Raw genomic sequence first — 18,388 nt, forward strand, 5'->3', positions numbered from 1 at the left:
CCTTTAATTGGTCTTACATTTATTTACAGAATTAGACATTGCAAACATACACCTCCTAATTCAATCACAGTTTCAGTAAGTGTATCTTGTTATGTGTTCAAGTGAAACCCCAGTTAATGCCCACCACCTGCACACACCTAAACAACATTGAATATGCAATTAACAATTTATGTACAGAAATTGAGTGAGAACAGGATCAGACTAGGAGCTGCTTATCCCTGTAACTCAATAGCCACCAAAATTGAATGGTCTCAATTCACATCTGAAGGGTCAATATTTGATTAGATTTCATTGGCTTCACCACAATAACATATATAGAACATAGAACATTACAGCGCAGAACAGGCCCTTCGGCCCACGATGTTGCGCCGACCAGCTTTTAAAAAAAAACAACACTAACCCACTAATCTAAACCAATCCCATTTCGTCCATAAACCTATCCACAGATCTCTTAAACGCCCCCAAACTAGGCGCATTTACAGCTGCAGCTGGCAGGGCATTCCAGTCCCTCACCACCCTCTGGGTAAAGAACCTACCCCTGACATCAGTCCTATAACTACCCCCCCTTAATTTAAAGTCGTGCCCCCTCGTGCTAGCTTTCTCCATCCTAGGAAAAAGGCTATCACTATCTACCCTGTCTAAACCTCTAATCATCTTATATGTTTCAATAAGGTCCCCTCTTAGCCGCCTTCTTTCCAGCGAAAACAACCCCAAATCTCTCAGTCTCTCCTCATAGGATCTCCCCTCCATACCAGGCAACATCCTGGTAAACCTCCTCTGCACCCTCTCCAAAGCCTCTACATCCTTCCTGTAATGTGGGGACCAGAACTGCACACAATACTCCAAGTGCGGCCGCACCAGAGTTGTGTACAGTTGCATCATGACGCTGTGACTCCTAAATTCAATCCCCCTACCAATAAACGCCAAGACACCGTATGCCTTCTTAACAACCTTAACCTTATACTTTAAAAAAATACTTACATTTTAACAGACTTTTTCAAACAAGATTCATAACATTAAATAGTGGTTGTTTCAGTGTGTTATGCCATTTTATGATGCAGATACTTCCTTCATTATAATAAGGGTGTGTCACAATTAATTGTCCTGGAACTAACATTGAACAGTCAACTGGAAGTATAGCAGCTTCCTTTGAGGATAAACTGGAGATTATACTTGAGACAGCAAAATCTTAGGTACATTTTGAAGCCTGTTGTACATATGAAAATGCATCATTTTCAACAAAGGTATTATGATTTTAATAAAATTGGCTGCTTTTCAGATTTGCTCCTGGGCTGGTGATTTTACCTAATAATGGTCTAACTGATCTGCATGAAGACAAGTGAATAATAATATTCTTAAGGGTGAAAGTGGGAGCATTCCAGAAGCACCACAGCAAATGCAACAATGAATTAGATCATAACTATGCTGTTGCTTTACCTACTTAATCATGGACCTATTATTGCTAGTCAACACCTGTCAAAGGTGATTTACATTTTTGATGTAAATGCTGGATTATTTTCCACGTGTCCTCATCATCTACCGTTTCATTACTAATTGTTTCTAACTTGATCCTTCCAGTGGTTGAGAATAACCTGCAACAACAAAAGGGGAGATGGTGGTGTATTGTTACTTCACAATTATATCTGGAAGCTCAGGTGAATGCTCTGAGGACACTGGTTCAAATCCCACCATGACAGCTAATGGAATTCAATTAACAATTTTGAAATTGAGAAGTTAATCTCAGTAAAGGTGACTGTAAAACTTCTATCAACTGTTAAGAAAACCTATCTGAATAACTAATATTGTTTAGAGGTAAGAAATCTGTTGTCCTTACCCAATATAGGCTCTAGATGACTTCAGATTGCCAACTGCCCTCTGACATAGCCTTGTAAGCCTCACTCTTCAAGGTCAATTCGGTTTGGACAATGAATGCAGGCCTTGATGGTGATGCCCACATCCTGTGAAAGAATAAAAAACATGCATACTACATTTTGAATCATTGCCCTGCAGGAAATTAACTGTCATCTATCCATAAGGGCTCTAACAGGGTCAGAGTGACTAAGCTTCAAGCAATAATCAATCTCATATGGAAGAAAACCTTTTATTGAAAACATTTATTGTATGATATTAAATCTGCAGCAGTGCCTCAGGCAATGCTTTCTAATTCTAGGGAAGAATGCGTTTAAGGGGCCATTAAGCCATTATGGCAAAATCTCTTCTTCGCTCTCTTCTTTTGTTTGTTTGATTTTTTTTCTCTCACATAATATTCTTCCTGTTATTTTCTTGGTTCATTTGCCAAAAGTACTTTGCAACCACTTTGTTTGGTCTGCATGGACAGCCATTTACTGTTACATAATCATTTCTGCTAAGACATCTGAATGAATCAGCATTATTGTTATTCTTCAGCAGGCTACCATCAAAACACATCTGTTTACTCGGGAACAGGCATTAAGCACCACGGACTCTTGCTCACCAACATCCATAACTGACAAAACATGCATTTCCGTTCAACCAATTTACAGGATAATCAGTAAGCTGATGCCCCAGGTGGAGAATATTTGAACGCAAACGTTACTTAGATCTTTGGCCTCAAAGTATGCTGCAGACAAGACCACCAACAAGATAATCATGATACCTTTTCAAAATACTTTAGAATAAAACAAAATATTTTTGTTGATATTCATATTCTGTATGAATATCTACTTCTCAGCAGGAGGAGAAGGCACAGTGGTATTATCATTTGACTAGTAATCCAGAGACCAAGATAATGCTCTGGGGACCTGGGTTCGATTTCCACTACGGCAGATGGCGGAATTTATAAAGTCAATAAAGTATCTGGAACTAAAGTCTAATGATCATGAAAGCATTGTTGTTTGTCATAAAAACCCATCTGGTTCATTAATGTCATTTAGAGAAGAAAGCCTGCTGGTCTGTGACAATATGTGATCGACTCTTAAATGCCCTAGCTACAGACGAGTAAAAGGAATAAAACCAGACAGACCACCCGGCCTCACAGTGTCAGGGACCTGGGTTCAATTTCCGGCTTGGGTCACTGTGTGGAGTTTACACATTCTCTCTGTGTCTGAGTGGATTTCCTACAGGTGCTCCCGTTTCCTTTCATAGTCCAAAGATGTGCAGATGAGGTAGGTTGGCCATACTAAATTGCCCCATAGTGTCAGAGGGACTAACAGGGTAAATGCATAGAATTATGGGGATAAAGCCTGGGTGGGAATGTGGTTGGTACAGGCCTGATGGGCCAAATGATTCGCAACAGTCTTTAGCCAGATGTGCTGAGTGGATGATCTATTGTGGCCTCCTGTTCACAGATGTCCGACATCCATCAATTCAGTTCATCCATACGATAACAAGAAACGGTTGGAGGCATTAGATACTACAAAGGCTGTGGGCCCTGACAATATTCCAGCAATAGGACTGAAGACTTGTGCTCTAGGATTTGCTGTGCCCCTAGCCAAGCCTCTCCAGTGGCTTGGGTATGACACTGGCACCCACCCAGCAATGTGGAAAATCGCCCACGTATGTCCTGTGTACAGAAGCGGGACTAATCCAATCCAGCCAATTACCACCCTATCAGTCTACTTTTGATCATCAGTAAAGTGATGAAAGGGGCCATCAACAATGTTTTCGGGCAGCACTTAATCAGCAATATCCTGCTCATGAATGCTCGGTTTGGCTTCCGCCCGGGTCATTCAGCTTTTGATCTCATTGCAGCCTTGCTCAAACATGGCCAAAGAGCTAAATTCCAGAGGTGAGGTGAGAGAGAGAGCCCCTAACATCAAGACAGCATTTGACTGAGTATGCATCAAAGAGCACAAGCAAAACTGGAGCCAATGGGAATTGGGGGCGAGGGGGCTGGAGACTCTTTTCTGGTTGAAATCATACTTGGCACAAAGGAAGATGATTATGGTGATTGGAGGTCAATCATCTCAGTTCCAGGACCTCACTGCAGGAGTTTTCCAGGGTAGTGTCCTGTTTCCAGCTGTTTCATCAATGACCTTCCTTCATCATAAGGTCAGAAGTGGAAATGTTTGCTGATGACTGCACAATGTTCAGTAATATTTGCAACTGTTCAGGTACTGAAGTAGTCCATGTCCAAATGTATCCAGGCTTGGGCTGAAAAGTGGTAAATGATATTCATGCCACACAAGTGCCAGGCAATGTCTAATTCCAGCAGAAGAGGATCTAACCATCACTACATAAAAATCAATGGCATTACCATCACTATAAACTGAACTAGACTAGCCACATAAATATTGTGGCTACCAGAAGAGGTCAAAGGCTGGAATCCTATAGCATCTAATTCACCTCCTAACTCCCAAAGCCTGTCCAACATCTACAGGCACAAATAGGGACTGTAATGTAATGCTGTCCACTTGCTTGAGTGACTGTAGCTCCAACATGACTCAAGAAGCTTGACACCATCCAGGACATCTTGTTATATGAAGAATGGCTGAGGACTCTGGGTCTGTTCTTGTTGGAATTTAGAAGGATGAGGAGTGATGTTATTGAAACTTACTGATACTGTGAGGCCTGGATAGAGTGGACATGAAGAAGATGTTTCCACTAGTAGGAAATACTAGAACCAGAGGGCACAACCTCAGACTAAAGGGACAATCCTTTAGAGATGAGGAGGATTTGGAAGGTGCTGTCTAAAGATCTTAGATGAATTGCTGCAGTGCATCTTGTAGATAGTACACACTGCTGCTATTGAGCATCAGTGATGGAGGGAGTGGATGTATAATAATAAATGTGAAAATAATAAATCAAATCAAATCTTTACAAAGGATTTAGAAATTGAATTTGGAAAACTAGAAAATGTTAGACAACCAAAAGTACAGCTCCAAACATTTTTTTTAAATTTATGATTTTCGGAGTTATTTTGTTTTGCAAAAAGAGAACTGGAAACACTGGTAGCTTGATGGTGTATGTTCTCAATATAGCACCTCAAGAAGGATACAAGTGACAGCCTAGTTGTTTATGTGTGTAATTTAATATTCTTCAAATACTTTGTGAAATTGCACCTTAGCATTGTTCAGTGCCTTCAAACCAAAATATGAGTAAATAATATTTTAAAATGTCTGAAAGAAGTCTGTAACGACTTTTCCATTCCACCTATGGGATACCTTTAGAATGGATAGGTGTTTTCCACATTTGGTACCCAGTTGTGATATATGTTCTGATTCGTATCAATCTGCCACTCCTCTCACATGTTACGGAGTTTGACAGTGGCAGACTATTCCATAGATTGTCAGAAAAATCTTCCAAACTGCTTGACATTTTCTGGTGTCAGGATGGGGTCCATACAATGTGCACTCCTATATTCCCATAGGCACTTGGTCTTTCTGCGTTTTACATGGATTGTTCGACCTCTGCAAACAAAACATTTTTATCGGTGTAGCAAGTGCCAGCATGCTTTTTTTTCCAGGCCATCATTGACCCATTACAGAACTCCAGCACATCTAATACACAGTGAATTTTCCGGATACAGAGCTTTGCAATTGCAATGATTTGCTCATCTAAATGATTTTATAGTATATTGTCTTTAAAATATGAATATAAATTATATGAATATAAATGAAAAGGAAGTTGAGAAAAGGCTATCAAGCCTGTCAACATTTATCCTGTCTACTTTACAATCCTGTGCACTAGTTTCCCTCAAAAGTTGTTATTTCTAACTCCAAAATGACGTAGCCAGTTTCAGGTGAAACACCAGAATATTTCTCTTGCTAGAAAGTCTGCCAAGATATCAAAGTTTATATATTGGCATGGATCATAGAGCAATAAGCATCAAAAAGTAAAGGCATTTTTTATTATGCCGTTTGAAAAAACTATTTGGTATTATTTATATACATTTTCACTTTTAAGTTTCCCATACTGCCAGTGAGGTGCTAATACATTTCTATCTGCAGTGCAAGATAATGTAATCAGTCTACCAAATTATGTAACTGATTATTCACAGTATTTATGTAGTACCTGGGATTGCACATTTAACAATAATACATATAAAATGTTGTGGTTCATGATTTTATGTCAAAAAATATTGCTTTACATTGGCAAAGATAGGATTAATTTAAATGTAGCACTAATTGGACTCCAGTACTTAGTGAGTATTGAAGCATTTAACTGTCCTGTCCGTAAAAGCAATGATATAGGTGCAACTTGTATAAACAATTTATAACAGCCATTTGCAAAGCTGAGAATAAAGTCTTGAACGTTCTGTCTATAAACTGCAAATTAAAGAAATGAAGATGGTAGGGTTTATTAAAATACAGCAAAGAAATTAATGGCTGCGGACAAAATGTACCCTTCAAATACAATCCACTTACAGAGATTATCCACAATAAGTGTACGCACTTAACTGAAGTAGCCGAGCCTGTAAGGTAGATTCATTTTTAAAGCTGCTGGAATTGATGATACATTTACTCTCTTAAATAATAAATGCACATTGTGAGTGATTAATCATCTCATATTATCCATTTGGGTGCTGAAAGGGATCAATGAATAAGTCAATAGTCATATTCCTCTTTATGGGATCATTTCAATTGGGATATTCAATTATAGAATTAGTGTGTATAATAATAGGCTTAGGGCAGACATTAATCAATGGAAAATAATTCGACCACCCTAGTGAAAGAAATATGCAGACTGCAGAATGGACATAAAATGTCAACTTTATTTAGATCTTTGACTTACACAGCACCCCAAAATAAAGTTTATATAATTTCTGTTTCACAATACGCAAAAAAGATTAATAGACTGTGAACAGTTGTAAATTGTAGAAATCAATGCAATTCTATTTCTACAAGTTCAGAGAAAAAACAACCCGGAGGATTTGAATTACATCTCAGTGAGGATTTAGGTTAGGTTTTCTTGTTAGCAATTCTCCTCATGTTTCGGATTAATGCATCCTGTTCCCAGGAGAGGTTGGGCAGCAAATGTGTTCTGGTTCTTTTTAAGAGCCGATCTGAATCAGTCCATCGTGAAAGGAGTTCTTGAAGGGAGCGGGAAAGCGGCTGGCATTTTTTGTTTACCAGGAGGGAAAGTTCTTTTTAACCACCACCACCACCCCACCCCCCTCCCCCGAGACCCTGAACTTTTCCGTGGGATGCACTGCATCCTCTTAAATGACTGATTAAACAAAAAAATCTTCTTCGGGAGGGTTGGTTACCCAAGGCTGCTCTTGATCGCCTGAGCTGAGCAGCAGATTGAGTACACGTTTGGGGTTAGCTCCTATTTTACGGTGCAAGGTGAGAGCATGAGCGGAGATACAGTGGAGCGGTGCGAGCAACCTCCTCATAGCATGCGTGTAACCCTGGCTTGACAAGGCTACCTACTGGATTTCAAGCCGGTGGCTGCGACTTTCCTTTGAGAGCCAAGCTTGCTTCCTCGTAGCCGGTTTGTGCACAAAATGGACCAAAGTCTGTCAGACCGCAATCAGTTCCGTGGCGACAGAGAGACCGGATCACTTACAGAACTGACACCCAACTTGCCTGAGAACTGAATCAGCACCGTCTTTAAACAAAAAAAAAGCCAATCCCCTGCACTGCAAATACTAAGGAATTTTAACTGACTTTTCAATTATTAAGAGAAAAACAGGCTACGACGCCAAGGTAAGATAGTTTATTCTGTTCCATTGAGTGGAGAGTCAAGATAGTACATTTCCCAATGTTATACAGAGTGTGACTAATTGCACAGCGGTTACCATACTTTCTTAAGGTGTATCCATTAGTCTTACGGATCTTGAAATTCATGTTCTCAAGTACCCAAAATTACAATTTGGACTCAGGACCATCTTAATCGCTGATAAATTTAAATAATTCCTGATGTTTCCTAATCTATGGGTAGTAGCGTTTATGAACTTTTAGCCTACAATCGCTGTGGTGTTGGTTTCAATGGGATAAGGTCACTTCAAAGAATGGATGGATGGTGCAGCAAGGCTGCCTGTGTTTTCCCTAGTTGTTTCAGTACGCACATTTGTTTGTCAACTGAACATAAATCATTACTTCTGCCAGTCACTGGAACCTACTGGGAAACTCAATCCGGCAACAGCATTTCTGATGTCTCACAGAGAAGCTTCACTATTCAGGAAAAGGCAGGGACTGACCCAATTATCCCTGTAGCAACCCCCGCCCTTGTTGAAAAACAGAGAATATAATGGTAGAATTACAAGCGACAATTAAAATGCAAAAGAGCACAATTCGCTGACAAGAGGATTCAGCCCAATTTTGTACAAGTTTGAGGACTTCAGGGCTGTCTTACTGAATGCACGGCGAAACCGCCTCAGCGTGTCAAGTACTGAAACAGCCCAGATCTTTTGCTGGGAATGATGTTTACAGAGCCTGAGCCGGGAGAGAGAGGGGGAGTCTAACCCGGGACAGACAGAGGGTGAGCCTGACCTGGGAGAGCAGGACTTGGTTCCATTGCTTAGGGATTAGAGCTATGGTCTTATAAACCAGGGTCATTAGTTCAATTCGTACTGGGGCCCATTGTTAAATTTTAAGAGTAGCATGATGGTTAGCCCTGTTGCCTCACAGCGCCAGGAACCAAGGTTCAATTCCAGCCTCGGGTGACAGTGTGGAGTTTGTATATTTTCCCCATGTCTACGTGGGTTTCCTCTGGGCACTCCAATTTCCTTCCACCATCCAAAGATGTGTAAGTTAGGTGGATTGGTCATGCTAAATTGTTCCTCGGTGTCCCAGAATGTGTAGATTAAGGGAATTAGTAGGGCAAATACGTGCGGTTTCGGGGATGCTGTGATAGAGAGTTTGTGCAGACTTGATAGGCCGAATGGTCTCCTTCTGCACTGTAGAGATTGGGAGAGATGGTGGATTTTACCTGCCGTGGAAATCTGAGCAGGTGAGGGGCGCAAGCATGGAAAGGTCCCTTGACCTTGAACGGGATTTTCTGGTTTTGGGGTGAGCGAGGCTGGAAATCCCACCTGGAGTGTATGACCCAGGAGAGAAGAGAGATTCTGAGCCGGGAGAGAGGGAGAGTGCCTGACCCAGTCGGAGGAGAGTCCGAATCGGGAGAGTCTCTCCTTCTCCCAAGTCAGAGTCTGATCCAAGAGAGAGAGAGTCTGACCTGGGATGGCGAACGTCTCTGATCTGAGAGAGGGAGAGTGCCTGACCCAGAAGAAGCTTGCCCTCCGATTTTCAGCGGCTGTTGGTTCCGGTTTAACTTGGGACAGCTGCTGTTCTTCCTAAACTGACACTTTTATCACTGAGAAGCAGTAGGATAAAGAGAACAGGGCACTTTGCTCCCATACCGGGCTCCGATCTCCTTCCCTGACTAATCCCCGGGTTAAAATGCAGCCTGACACACCGATTTCACCCAAAAGGCTCTTGATCATCTCTTGAGGGGAGGAAACCATGCCTATACTGAGGGGGAGGAGGTTCATTCCAAACTGGAGGAAGGTTTTACTTTAATCGGTATCGATTAAAAAAAATTCTCCAAATCTTCCCAGAGCCTAAAACTTACTGGGGATTCTTTCCTCACTGGGCGATTTTCCCAGCACCGAGGTTGCAATACAGTCATTGCATGTACTTTGTTGAAATATTGTAACACTGGCTGGAACAGATATTCCGGAATAGGGATCGACGCTGTACTTATATTTTTTGCATACTGTGGATTGAAATAGTTGCCCATAGTGACATTCCAAGCAAGTGCCTTGATCTGGGTTTTGACAGAATCACATACCATGTTGGAGCGTTGAGTGGCACTGTAAATAAGGAGAACACCAGTCTCTTTCTACCTAATACACTCATTAATCTTACTGAGGCTTGCCCCACCAAGCGCAAAATAGGATAGATCTTTTATATCTTACATTCACAGCCGTTTCATTATCGTTTAGTGTAAAAATGAGAAAGGATCGAGGGTATTTGGAAGAAGCTTCTTAAGATGTTCAGCATTTCTTTTGAATAAAGATTTAACTCTTCAAAGGATTTTAATTATTTTTTTCCTTTGCTGGCTAATAGGCCAATAGATGGTGGTAGTGAGCTGTCTTATCAAATAAATAGGTTGGACTAAAACCTGGTGTTGTCAGACTTTTTACTTCTTGAAACGCTGCAGTCCATGTGATATAGGTACACCCACAGTGCTGTTAGGGAGGAATCTCCAGGATTTTAATTCAGCAACAGTGAAGGAACAGTGATATCATTCCAAGTCAGCATGGTGAATGGCTTGGAGTGGAATTTGTGGGTGGGAGTATTTCCATGCACCTGCTGCCCTTCTAAAATGGTGGAAGTCATGTGTTTGGAAAGTGGTGTCAAAGGAGGTTTGTTAAGTTGTTGCTTGCATCTTATAGTTGGTACACACTGCCATCGCTGGATGTCAGTAATGGAGGAAGTGAATGTTTGTGGAAGGAGTGCCATTCAAGCAAAGTGCTCCCTGGTCAATGATTACCCCCTTCCCACCCCCAGGATAATGAAGTGGAGAGATTCAGTGATGATAATGCCATTGAATGTTAAGGGGAGATGGTTAGATCCTCTCTTGGAGATAGTCATTGCCATTATAATGTTTTCCAAAAGGTGGAGAATAACTAACATTCCAGTCAAGTCAATCTTTTACAAAACTATCAGAATCTTTTGTCTGGTGAACATGCAATGCAATACTAAGGCATCAACAAAGTGCAGATTTATTTTTCACTAGCCCCAGTATTTTGAATAGTTGTTATCATGTGAGACATTTTCCAAACGTTTAATCACTTTTTGAGTAAAGAAGCTTTTCCTGAAAAGTATTTATATTTTAAATGTACTTTTCAGTCATTTAGATTCACTCTGTCCTATCTAACTTTGAAATCATATTAAGAACAAAAACAGAAAATGCTGGAAAAACTCAGCAGAATCTCACAGTATCTGTGCAGAGAGCATAGAGTTTTGAGTAGGATGATCCTTTGTCAGAGCTGCCCACAGATACTATCAGACCTGCTGAGTTTTTCCAACATTCCCTGATTTTGTTTCAGATTCCAGCATTCACAGTATTTTGCCTTTATTTTTGAAATCATACTGTTGGTTTCCCAGTCCTATGGATAAATTTTTAATTTCATTCTGTTTCCATCAACAGCAAACCATATCTGCAAAAATACCTTCATTCCAGACAATAAAACTGATGTTTCCCAAATTTACTTTCAGGATGACATAGGGCTTTATAGTGTACAACAGCATAGAAACTGGCCATTCAGCCCAACAAACCCATTTATGCTCCATTCCTATAGAGTCCCTTGAGTGCAAAAGGAGGCTATCTGGCCTATCAAGAGCACCAACTCTCCAAAAGAGCATCTTACCCAGTCCCATCTCCCTTATGTGCACACCTAAGTTTTCCTTAAGTGCATCTATACTATTCGCTTCAATCACTCCCTAAACTAATGAGTTCCACATTCTTGCCTCTCTTTGAGTACGAAAATTCTGCATTCGGATATCTTTCTCTACACAAGGAAACATTCTCTCTGTATCCAACTAATCAAAACCTTTCATATTATTAAAGACAGTTAATAGGTCACACCTCCAGTTTCTTATTTCAAGAGAAAAAAGAACGATCCTGTTAATACTTTCTCGATATTTATATCCAAGAATTTCTGACGTCCTCCTTGCAAACCTTTTCCAGTGCCAAAAGTACATGCGGGACTTGTACAAGATTTGGTAAATATTTAGGATAAATTGTCCCACTTTTCTACTCCATCCCTTTCAAAATGAAGTGAGTGTTTCATTTACTTTTTGGTATGGCTTTGGTAAGGTGTTTTAGTAATCGATGCATTGGAAGTCTGTGATCCTATTTTCTTTTCCCTCAGTTAAACTTGGACTTCACAATAAGTGACCTCCCTAATCTTCCTACCGAACTATATTCCTTCACATTTGTTGAACAGTTTGCTAATTGTTAGCCCCTCATTTATTGATGTTCACCCGTAAATTGTTACGATACTCCTCGGTGTTGACTATCCCCTGAGTTGGTGACTCAGAATTGAGAAATTGCATTTTTGATTTGAGGTCCAAATCTTTAATGTAAATTGTGAACGGCAGTGGTGTCAGCACTGATCTTTGTGGAACACCACTTCCCATCTTTTGCTGCTCTGAATAATGACCCTCTACTCTTACTCTCTACTTTCTGCCTTGAAGTCAGCTAGCAATCCATTCTGCAACCTTGCCCCTGACTCCATGTTCTCTGACCTTATTCACTACTCTATTATGGGCAGTAAGGGGAAATATCTTATGCACATCCACCCTGTCACACTCTGTAAGAATTTTGTAAGTTTCTATGAGATCACCCCTCATTCTTTGAACCTCTGGGGATTGCAAACATAATTGGTCCCACATCCAAATCATTTGTATAGATTGTAACCAACTGTGAACCTAGCACTAATTGTTGCAATGCCTCATCAATAGCCTACCTTCCTGAGAATGATGTGTTTATTCCGACTCTCTGGCCAGAATTTTACTGCCATGGGCATCAGAGTGGGTGAGGGGCAGACCATGGAAAGGTCCTTTGACCTTGGGTGGGATTTTATGGTTTCAGGATGAGCAAGGCCATAAAATCTGTTTTCTGTCTGATAATCACTTCTCAATCCATACTAGTATATTTTCCCCAATCCCACATGTTGTAATTTTATTCACTAACCTTCTGTGTGGAACGTTATAAAAAGCTTTTTGAAAATCCAAATACACCACATTTATGATTCCCCTTTATCAATGTGACAGAAAATCACAACACGTTTGTCAAATATGAGTTTCTTTTCATAAATCCATGTTAATCCTGCCCAATTTTACCATTCCATTCTAAATGTCTAGTTATTACATCCATAATAATAGGTTCTAACATTTTCCCTACTGCAGACATTAAACTAATAGGTCTATAGTTCTCCCTTCTCCCTCTTCCTCTTCCTCTTCTTAAGTAGTGGGGTTACATTTGCCATTTTCCAGTCTGCAGGAACCTTTCCAGAATCTGTAGAATTTTGAAAGATAACCACCAATGCATCCACTAAGCCTCTAGCTACCTCCTCCAATGCACTAGGATGAAGCTTATCTGGTCCACGGGTTTTATCAACCTTCAATTCAATTAACTTTTTAGGTACTATTGTTTGACTAATACTAATTTCTTTTCATTACCCCAGTTTCACAAACCACTTGGTCACTTATAGTTTCTGGGAGATTTTCTGAATCCTTTTCTGTGAAGATGGATGCAAAGTAACTCTTTAGTTTCTCTGACATTTCCCTGTTCTCCACCATAAATTTGCTTGTCCCCACCTGTGATGGGCCCACATTTGTTCTAACTAATCTCCCCTCCCCTTTCCCCCTTCCTCCACCTCTCCCCTTCCCCCACCTCTCCCCTCCTCTCCCTTCCCCCTCCCTGTACCCCCTATTCTCCGCACCCCTTCGCCTTATCCTTCTCCTCTCTTTCCCCACCCATCTCATTGCATTCCCCCACTTACTCCTCTCTGTCCCCTACATCTCTCTTCTCTTCTTCTTTCCCCATCTATGTTATTTATCCCCTCTCCCCTCTTCTCTGCAGCCCCTTTTCCTCCTCTTCCCCACCCCTCTTCCCTTCCTTTTCCTCTGTCTTCCCATTCCCCTCCCTTCTCCTCCTGTCCCCCTCTCCTCTCCTCCCTTGACTTCTCTCCTTCCCTCTTCTTTCTCCAATTCTCTCTTTCCCCCTTTCTTCCTCTTCCCCTTCTTTCAGGCTCTCCGAAACTCCATTATCACTATCGTCAGATCAATTCTTGTTCACTCATCACCCCATGCTCTCTGATCTATATTGTCTTCCAGTCAAGCAATGTCTTCATTTTAAAATTCTGATCCTTGTTTTCAGAGCCCTCCATGGCCTCAGACCCTCCCTATCTCTGTAATCTCCCCCAGGCCCCATAAACCCCAAAATACCTATGCTCCTATCAACCTGCCTTCTTGCACATCCTTGATTTTAATTGTTCCACCATTGGTCACCATCCCTTCAGTTGCCAAGTCGTAAGCTCTGAATTTCCTCCCTAAATCTCTTTGCTTTCTCACACTGTTTTCCTCCTTCAAGATGTTTCTTAAAATATACCTCATTAACCAAGCTTTTGACCAATGTGCTAGCATCCATGACTGCCTCAACTATCTTTCCTTTCCACTCACATCCCTGGCTGGGTCCCTGAAGGGACATATCTCCTGAAGTGTTTGTTATCAATTTTGTTTCATAAAGCTCCCATTAAACTCCTTCAAATGTTTTACTATGTTAAAGACACCATAAATACCAGTTGTTTAGCTATTTTAGAATTTGAAATGGAGCATGCTAAACAGTAATTACTGCAGAGTCCTGTAGTTTTATGAAACTCTAATTATTTGGCTTGATCACGTAATACATGCATCGAATATAGAACCCATACGTGTCCCATTGGTGTTTCTTCCACTTTATGATGGGGCAGTGGGAAATTTGGTATGGCGCCAATAAGTGAGTCATATCTGTCCAAGCTATGCTGATCTGCACATCCCTGGCACTCTGGAACAGGTAGAGTTGAAAGGATCTTCAGATTTTAATTATTTCAGGTAGCAAAGAAATGCAGGAAACAAATAAGTGATGACAAAAAATGATCTTTATATTAGATGAAAACATCCTCAAATACCTCTGCCATGAACCAACATTGGATGTTTCCTTTTCTTCAGTGATGTTCTGTGCTAACTGATGTTGTCCTCTGTTTGGACCAATGCAGTGTTTTAATTATAGGAGCCACTAAGAATAGGCAACACGCTTTAAGGGTTCACCACTTACACTTCTCAGATAAGGACAGATGAAAATATTCATTCCAGCAATGTAAAATTACACTAAAGGTCATATCCATACTGATTTGATTTTGCAGTGAGGACTGAATGCCTTGAGATAATTGCAGGGCATTGTAATTTGAGTCCACTCAATAACAAGCATGAAAGTACCAAATATATTAATATAATGAAATTATGAAGCATATTTTGTTTCTGAATTCGATATAATCCCAGTGCTTCTGAACATTGAATTAAATGTCCCTCTGCCTTTGTCACTGTGCCTATAACTGGAACTGTGAGGCAGACCTTTTCATCTTTTACTTGTTCTGACCTAGCTGCTGCAGGTAAGGTTTATGCTGCAATGCAGATTAGGTGAAAAGTGAAATTACAAAATGAATTTCTCAGAAAATTGAGTTAACTTCCTTCGTTTAGAGATTCCTCATTCTGAGCTAGATTGTGAGATCCATTTTTCACATCACTGCACACTTTCTCTATTTGATACCATGCCCCCATTTTTAAAGTCAGCACGATGCAGTGCCTGCTAGATTGAGATTGTAGAATTTACAATTCTACTCATCCACTCGTAAAGTAATAGTCAGAATATTTTAACCTCATTTTGAATTAAATCTAAATATAACTTCCAGAACAGCCTATGAGAAAGCTGTTGAATTTGAACTGGCACTGAGCAAAATGACCTGAGTACTTTGGTAAATTGAATATACCATTCTCTCTACCCTCATTCATCTCCCTCTCCATTTTGTTTCTGCTCTTTTCCCTTACACGCATGCACTTCTTCAAACTTTTTTTTTGCTGCCATGTAAGCTCCAAACCACTTCATTTAATTAAACTTGGATTTAATCCATTCTGTTATGAGTCATCTTGTTTAAGTTCTAAGTCACAGTAGAAAATACTGGAAAGCTTTAGGTCTTTCAGCATATGGGAAGACAAAGGAAAGATTAACGTTTCTGATGTTTGTGATGAAATGACAACAAAATCTCTGAATGAAGAATCCAGGCCTCAAACAGTAACTTAATTTTTCTCTTCACAGATACTAAACACTTGTCGGCTTTTTCCTTTCTTTGATACCTCTATCACTTATGATTCAGTTTATCTTGCCAAAGCATTATTTGGTAGACAGAATTTGATCTTATTTGATATGCAATAAGATGCTGAAAAGATTTGAAAGTCATGTTTCAAACGTATATGTTGCTGACCCGGTTTCGATTCCCGGCTTGGGTCACTGTCATTTTCCCCATGTCTGTGTGGGTTTCCTCCAGGTGCTCTGGTCTCCTCCTATAGTCCAAAGATGAGGGTTAGGTGGATTGGCCATGCTAAATTGACTCTTAGTGTCAGGGGAACTAACATGGGGTTATGGGGTTAGGGCATGGGTTGGATTGTGGTTGGTGCAGACTCGATGGGCTGAATGGCCTGCTTCTGGCATGTAGGGATTTTATGACCGTATATGTTTGCAGGCAAAAGCGGGCAACAGTTCTGCCATTTGGAACATGTATAAGCATAATTTACAAAACTGGCTTTTAAGAATAGTGTTTATCATTTGGCTGTTTCTAATGAACACATGTGTATTTATGTCTTTGAATTTTGAGATTAGATAAATATGTCAGAAGTGGAAAAGGGATAGTATCCATCCAGACTGGCCAAGTTGACTGCTTTTAGAAACTAGGAAACAAGAATACACCAGGAAACAGTTAACTGCTAAGCTTTTCGTTAAATTCGGAATAGGCAAGTTGACTATCATTGGTCAAGGCACTGCATAATAGAGTAGCTTTAGTTGATGTTCAAATTTTGAGACATCTTGGCTGGGATTCTCCCCAAAAAAATTTAAGTGTTGAATTCATGTGAAAATTAGAGTAAATCACACTGGTTTTTGCAGTGGGAATTTGAAAATGAATCTCCGACACTCTTTGCACTGCTGAGTGAACTAACGTGAATCCCATTGAAAATCAGGGGGCAGGTCCTAAAGATGGAGGGGGAAGGAGTGCTGAGCAGGCACCATGAATGTGCTGATCTGTCAGTGCTGAGATCAGCACGTGTGCAGTGGCCCCTGTCTGCAGCCTCCCAATTGCTGGTCAGCTCGATCACTGGTCAGCTCGTTCGCTGGCCAGCCCTGCAATACCCACATTGCCGGCGCTCCACCCTCCAATGGCCCGATCGCTGTCCCCCCAAGCATGCCCAAGCTCAGCCTTGACCCCACCCCCCTCCTGCTCCCTCTCCACAGTCCCAACACCTCCCCCGCAGTGCTGACCCACTCCTCCTCCTCCTCCTCTTCGTTCCCCCCGCCACCCCGTCTTCAGCCCCGGCCTCCCCAGTAGGTTGCCTTCACTGACACACTAATCTGAAAGTTGCTGACTGTGGCAGAGAGCTGAAACCCCGCCAGCGGCTGCAAATTGTGCCCATCCTCTCCAAAGCCTTCCTCAGAGCCTAAGGTCTGGTCTCCCTCCCTCTGTCACTTAGTGCAAGTGCAGAGTGACAGCAGAATCCCTCACCCCCACCCCCACAGATCACTGCTGGAGGCCTCATCCCCAATCAGGTCCTGCCCCCCCTCCCCCCCATTAGGCCCTCTGGGCATTGGCTCTTTCCCTCTTGGGCAATTCCAGAGGGCCCAGGCTGGCACTACCAAGGTGGCAATGCCCAGGGTGCACCTCTGGGGCTCCCTGATTTTCCCCCTTTACTCCGGTGTGGTTGGGCTGCCTGCTCCCTGAAAGTGATGAGCTACTGTAAAACCCCACTGGAATGAAATATTTTTGCCAATACTTCGGGCCTGCTAATTACATTTAAATTACATTGAAATTTAAATTTACATAAATTATGCGGCTCTGTGCCAATTTCTGGCGTGGAACTCACGCCACCGGAAATCCAACACTGGGAGACGTGCTCGGGGCTGGAAGCCCAGCGGGGAGCCTGCGGATCAGGCATCACCTAAATCTCCCGGCCAGCTGCTCTAAATAATAAGCAGAGTGTGATGGGAGAATTGCCCCCGTTATCTTTCCAAAGTAACCTGAGGTATATTGGACACTTTCCAGGACCAAAAATGACACCCTTTCATTGGTTTGGAATGATATACAGCTTTCGGGTAGCCATTCTCCTGCAGCGTAACTTTGACATTCCCTATTTTGGCATCACAGTGAACAATAGCTTGGGCCTTATTTATGAGGTTGCTGATAAAGTCAATTTTAAAGTGCATTAATCTGAGGGAATCACAATGGATATATTGACCAGTGAAGGTGGGCTTGCAGTAGACAGCAGACTTTTAAAATTCTTTTTCATGGGATGTATGTGTCACTGGTTAGGTGAGCATTTATTGCCCATGAAGGGGCATTTGAAAGTCACCCACATTGCTGTGAGTCTGGTGTCACATGTCGACCAGACCACTAATGATGGGTGATTTTCTTTTCTGAAGGACGTTAGTGAACCAAATGGGTTTTTATGACAGTCAGCAATGGTTTTGTGGTCATCATTAGACTTTCAATTCCAGATGTTGATTGAATTCAAATTTCATCATGGATTTGAACCCAAGTTCCCAGATCTTACTCTGAGTCTCAGGATTAATAGTCGATACTTCAATGACAATACCACTGCACCACCACCACCTCCTCACAGTAGACAACCCATTGGCAGATTTATTAGCA

The 18,388-nt window shown here is 41.4% G+C and overlaps 1 protein-coding gene across 8 annotated transcripts in view; it reads left to right on the forward strand.

The window, feature by feature from the left end:
- frmpd4 (FERM and PDZ domain containing 4) overlaps nucleotides 1-18,388 on the forward strand; it is a 633,610-nt gene that overhangs the window by 254,162 nt on the left and 361,060 nt on the right. The window contains exon 1 of one of the 8 annotated variants that reach the window (XM_080204003.1): nucleotides 7,176-7,628. The exons of the other annotated variants lie outside the window; for them this stretch is intronic. The gene's annotated coding sequence lies outside the window, so the exon portion shown is untranslated. Of the gene's footprint in view, nucleotides 1-7,175; nucleotides 7,629-18,388 lie in introns of those variants that run through there. 8 annotated transcript variants of the gene reach the window in all.

The sequence above is a fragment of the Carcharhinus amblyrhynchos genome, chromosome 15, assembly GCF_965287045.1.
Source record: "Carcharhinus amblyrhynchos chromosome 15, sCarAmb.v2.hapA, whole genome shotgun sequence".
In the NCBI taxonomy this organism is placed as follows: Eukaryota; Metazoa; Chordata; class Chondrichthyes; order Carcharhiniformes; family Carcharhinidae; genus Carcharhinus; species Carcharhinus amblyrhynchos.